We start from the raw sequence: 6,592 nt of genomic DNA on the forward strand, positions 1-6,592 counted from the left end.
AGCATGGGAAATGTGCGAGCTAGCACAACATCCATGAGACATACCCTGCGCGGATATATAACTCTTAGCCTGCCCCTGCGGGGGGCGGCGAGTCAATCTGTTGCTCTAGAACCCGCTTGCGCAGCGGCAGCAACATTGTTCTGACTATTCGCAACAAAGGTTTTGCGAGCTCCCTCAGTCTTTTCGAGTAGTGACACCAGCAACTCGGAATTAACTTAGATAAAATGATTGCCAGAACTGGGTCATGAACGAAATTGATAATTGCATTGCGTCTCATTTGAAAACCTCATTGATCTCAAAGCCCAGCTCAGACCACAAATTAATTGAAGTAACTCTGACGTTGTGATACAAATCCTTAACGGTTTCATTAAACCTTCAGGGGTCAAGCTTGAAGCGTGTGACCATTGTAACAATTTCTCAAGAGCAGATTTCAATGCTCCGCGCTGCATAAGTACGCAATATAATAATGCCGCGTATGATTTGTGCACGTGAGCTTTTTTTTTTTTTTAAATCTAAATATTTAAGCTCATCATTGACCTCTAAATCAACAAAAACTAGTATATGATTATAAAATTCTTGAACTTCAGAATAACGAACTTCTGACCATTCGTTATTATGTTGAATATTTATTTAATATAGCCAAAACCTCCGAAAGAGAAGTTTTCGTAACGGACGTTTCTTTAAGTTTTGTTTCAATTTCAGAAACAAGATTCGGTTATAAAGAATTTCTAACGGTCGTTTCATTTTCATTTGATTTGCTATACAATTCCCGACTGACATTATCGTCGATGCAATTGCATGATTTTGAAAAATAGATCGGTTTTCGTAAAAATAATTAACCTTTTTGTTAAGTTCATTAACCTCTTGAGTTAATTTAGCTAAAGGGTGGTTATAGCGCAGTCTGTATTTGCTCCCCCCCTTTTTGTGGCGGCGGCGCCTCGATTTACGTTTGCTGTGTGAAGTAGAAGTCGATGACGAGCTCGAATCATTTGTTCAACTACTACTACTAGATGACCTTGCACGAGAACAATGTGCAATTTTTTATTAACCACATTAGTGGGTAGTTTCAAATCTAACGTTAGCTGGTGTCACTACCGAATCATGAACAAATTCACATTCGTTATTCATTATTAATAGCTACCTTAACCTAGGAAAGAACACAAACACAAGAACTTAACTAGAAAATTAATATTTAAAAATTTAAATGTAGTATTTAAATTTATATTCGTTATTAAAGTAACGATACGAACGATAAAATCGTTATTAATATGAAATGTTCATCTTTTCTAAAGAAAAAATGTATAAAAATATAACTTACGTGAATTACCAAAACACTTGAAAAACGGTAAAAACACAACACTGAAATTATTTCACTTTATACTTAAATTGAAGGGTTTTTTACAAAAACTACATAACTAGCATTTTTTGTGATTTCGAGATTTTGACAACACTGGATTCCTTAAAAAAAATGGAATAACAAAGTGTATGTCGTTTTTAAAAAAACAACCAATCTTACAAGTCATAGCCTTTTAAAAAACGACTACTTTTGCAAGAACTACAAATCTTTTTTAGATTTTCACAAAAACAATTTATGTGAACGCATTTTAGCAGTTTTTGTAAAAAAATAACGTCACTGATAGCTGTCAAACGAACATCGTTCTATGTTAAGAAAAAATTTTTAGAGCCATTTTTCCTGAAGCAAAGTAAACCTGCCATGAGAATAAAAGAAGTACGAATGTTAAAAATTAAAAAAAGAAAGTCCTTTTGTATTTGTTAAATACAACTTTACTGGTGAATGGACAAAAATCCATATCCGTACAAAACGTGCGCTTCCTAATGATGCTATCCTTGAACCATTATACAAAAATAAAATACCACTCAACCCAAACAAGGCTGCTGATTTAAAAAGATTAAAAACATTTCTTAGTGATTCTTCGAAATTGGATTTCTATAATCAAATTTTAGCAGGAAGTGAAGCTGAAGAAACTCCAAGCTCCAGTTATGTTGAAATTGAAAATGAAGACAATAGTAGTGGAGAAGAATAAAGTCTTTGTAATGTTGTTTGCATTAAAGAAATAAAAGTATTGCTTCTTTCCCTAATTTATTTCAAGTGTTAGCTAGTGTTATCTGTGCCTAGCATATAGCATCAAATTTAGTTTATTCATTATAAACATACACACATGTGAAAATACAAAACTTTCCCCTTTATAATATTGGTGTTGAAAGAATATTATATAATAATATTATGTATGTAGAACTTTTAGCAAAAACAGGTTAACTATTTTGTTTTGTTACAAAAACAACTAAACTGTTCATTTTTTACATAAACAACATATGTACAACCCATAAATTTTCATTTTTTTTAAAACTGGCTAAAGTTATATGTACAATTATTATAACATATGTTTAAATATCTCTGTGGTGGCAATATATCAGAATATGGTATTTCAGAAAACATTATTTTGCATCAGCATAAGTTTTTTATATTTCCTGAAAAATAATGAAAGTAAAAGTTATGTAATTTTTGTAAAAATCCCTTCAATTATATAACTGGGAGTTATATAATAAGGAGGTATAATACGTAATGACTTCTGAGTGCGGAAAACAAAACGCCAATGATCATAGTCGAGCGGGTATTCTCCCTCTACCTGCTCGATGATGGCGCCAAGGTTGACAGAGCTACCAACATTCAGGAAAGAAAAGGAGGTAAAATCTGCGGAAACGGAAGTGCCTATCTCAATTATTATGCTTCAAATAACGGTCAAGTGTTTAATAATATAATATAACCTTCTCGATAAATGATGAGTCTTACTCGATAAATGATCTATCTAACACTGAAATAAGTTTTTAAATCGGACCTGTAGTTTCTGAGATTGACGCGTTCAAGCAAATATACTCTTCAGGTTTATAATATTAGGTAGATATAGATTTTTTTTAATTATCGCTTGACAAACTCGAGTCTCGATCTAAAAGACTATGAAATGGTATAATATGGTAGTGATGATGATGATGATGATGATGAAGAATGTAATTTGCATAGTAGCATATGCTTTCTGTTCTTAAAACAACGCCGAAACTCCCAAACTTGTATCTATAAAGAATCAGGAATTCTCTCAGCACCTTCCGAACCACGGTATACCAGGTATATCTCGGTGCAAAATCTTACTTGTTGGTAGCATATGCTTAGAATACTTCTCACGAAATCGAAGTCACCATATGTTTCCCTATAAGTTTTGAGGAGTTCCCTCGATTACTTATGGATCCTTCATCAGATCACCACTTTTCTGAATATAATACCAAATTGGGATGATAGCCTATATACCAAAAGAAAAATTTTGAAAATCGGTTAACAAACGGCGGAGTAATCGTTGAATATAAGAAAACGAACATAACACCTCCCCCATTTTGAAAGTCGGTTAAAATTGTAGCCTATGTGTTATTTATTTAATATTTTAATCAGCACATGAATTGAATAACAAAATTTTTTTCAAATTAATCGTAGCACCATCTGTCAGGACAAACTAAAATTGAAATAGAATAATATTGAATGCGATGATAGCGCCGTCCGCCGGATCTAATGTAAAACATTCCAAAATCAACAACTCCTTATAAATAAGAAATTAATTGAAAAAACATTTTCCAGTAGACCAAACTGTAAATCTAAACCATTCTCGAATCTCCACGAACACACACAAAAAATTTCATCAAAATTGGTCCAGTCGTTTAGGAGGAGTTCAGTCACATACACACGCACACAAGAAATATATATATTAAGATTATTATGTATACTCTATAAGCCACGAAGGCTTGTCCGGAGTGTAATCAATAAAATCAACAGTTTTTATAAAAAAACAACAGTAGAACAAAAATACTTTATTATACTTAATTACTATTAAACAACAAATTTGTAAAATAACAATAATTAGTATTATCGAAGAAATAAATACGTTAAAGCATTGGATACTGGTGACGGGACACATAATAATATAATGCATAGACATAATATATTATGTCTATGATATAATGTGTCCACTGTCCCAACACCAGTGTCCGATCCTTCAGTCAATTTGTGTCAAGTTGCCAAAATAGAAGAAAAAAAAAACAAGCATGTAACGGTGTTAGGACACATTGTATAATATTACACAGTACACACATTTTAACAATTAGAAATTAAATGAAAATGAAAAATATTCAAACATAAGGTTTTAATGAATATTATGTTCTTAGCCGCAGCTTATGAAGTAAATATAATGTTAACTTCCATATAGGTTCTCAATTGTCTTCATCATCACATTGACCTCTTCTCTAGGAGCATTTCTTTAACCTAAAAAATATTTTGTTTAGTATCAATAACAAAATATATCACATTACAAAATTTGGACATGTCAAGATTTAAATGAAAAAATATGAAATTAGCAATTTTTAAATATGGTTTACTAAAGTTAGTATGCCTCGAAAATTACACTGAAAACAGTTGACAACAGTCTCCTTAACGGGGGGGTGGTCTCCTGAGGGTGGTAGTGATAAGGGGGATTTTCTTCACTTAAACCATCTTCTAAAATAATATTATCTTCATTATAGGTTAGGGTTGTTGAGGAAGTGATTATGAGGAAGAGGAGGAGGAAGAGGAATTGTCACGCGCAAATTTAGAGGATGCGGATGAGGAAGAGGATATTTTTTGAGTAAGAGGAAGCGGATGAGGAAGCGGAAGAGGAAGCGGACGAGGAAGAGGATGATAGTAAATTATAAATACTAGCGGACCCAACCCAAAAGTCTTTGTCCTTTCTGTACATAACTAGGTACATACATTACACAAAATTTAATTAAAAGGGCATTTTCCAGTGGACCAAACTATGAATATAAACCATTCTCAAAACACACACAATAATCATCAAAATCGGTCCAGCAATTGAGTATTTCAACAAAAATTTTTTTTTGATAAATGGAAAGATCATAATATTATTATATAAGTTTTATAACAAAACATTTTTGTTTTATTTTTTTCGCAATAATTCAAAAGTTATTTATATAAAATAAAAATTGGAAAACAAGGGCGTCGCCAGCCGATGGCGCAGTGGGGGGGGCAAGTTGACTTTACCTACTACAATTCATACTTTTCTCATTCTCTACAGCACATGAAGGTTTTCACTTGTACTCCGAGCCTTACATCTACAGCGATTGTAAAAACAGTATCTTAGTACTATATAAATATTCTGTGACAGTACAGAGTCCAATGTGTAAAGCTACGAGCACGAGCTCGAGACCGAGAGGGTCCGAGACAGGCGAGACGAGGCGAGCGCACCCATTTACACTTTCGCACTCGGACCGCCTCGCTGTGTCTCGGCGAGAGTGTACAGCCGACATTAGCTTAATGTACACAACACACGAACACAAAAAATAGATGAGTGAATGATACAATTCTCTGGATCTGGCGTGTGCGTTGCCATGATTGGATACGCGACGCGCATGCGCAGTGAAATTCCTCATAAATTCCTCTTAAATTTTGAGGAAGCGATAGCGGAAGAGGATATTTTTATTTATGAGGATGCGGTAACGGTTGAGGAACCCGAAATATTGCGGAACTTCCTCATTATGAAGGAGCGGAAGAGGAATCCTCAGCAACCCTATTATAGGTCTCTCCTTCATCACCATCATATTGAACTCTTCTTTAGAAGCATTCCAAAAACCTAAAAAAATAGTCATTAAATGTACTTAATACTATAAAAGATATACTGTATATATAATATTGTTTACGGGGCAATATGCTTTAAGTATGTTTTCCATACTTCATACATCAAGCCCCAAGCGGAACCCAGGTGCCGCATAACAACTGTGTATCTATTGTGTCTGGTATTTATTAAAAAAGAGTAATGCCAGCATAAATTTTCAAAAAGTAAATCCAAGTAACGATTTGAGTACTTACAGGGGGGAGGTGTAAGAGCTGTTGATCATTTTACTCTCCGTTAGAACTTTATTATTTCAATAAAATCATTGTTTCAAACTTACGTTTGAAATGATTACCCCAATATTGTGATGCCTTCATAAGGGAGTAAGAATTAAAAACTTGCATGAAACTTGCGTCTAAATATTTCTGTTCGTCGTCTATTTTGAAGCATTTTCAAATCCTGAAAAAAAAAAGAGACCCTTTGTCTCGGGCGCAAAATACCGACACCGGACCGAGAGGGTCCGAGACAAGCGAGCGCATGGAATACAAATTACTCACGGAGTGCGAGCGCACCCATTTAGACTCTCGCACTCGGACCGCCTCGCTGTGTCTCGGCGAGAGTGTACAGCCGACAATTTTTTTTTATAATAGCTCTTATATAGCTTTTGCTACAGCGACACTCAAAGTGCACCTTTACTTCGGCGGATTTCCATTTTTGGGCCATTTCAGCATCTCTCGCAAGGCTTTTCCGAAAAATCTTTTGGGTTTATAATTGGTTTATAATTTAAAATTTTAAACTGAATCATTGTGTATTCCGAGTCATTTTGTTGCTGAATTACATTATAGCACAGATTACATTATAGTCAAAAATTTGATAACTGCAACACTTTTGAAAATATCGAAGGCGGAGAGTTTTTTTATGAAATC

The sequence above is a fragment of the Aricia agestis genome, chromosome 15, assembly GCF_905147365.1.
Source record: "Aricia agestis chromosome 15, ilAriAges1.1, whole genome shotgun sequence".
Taxonomy (NCBI): domain Eukaryota; kingdom Metazoa; phylum Arthropoda; class Insecta; order Lepidoptera; family Lycaenidae; genus Aricia; species Aricia agestis.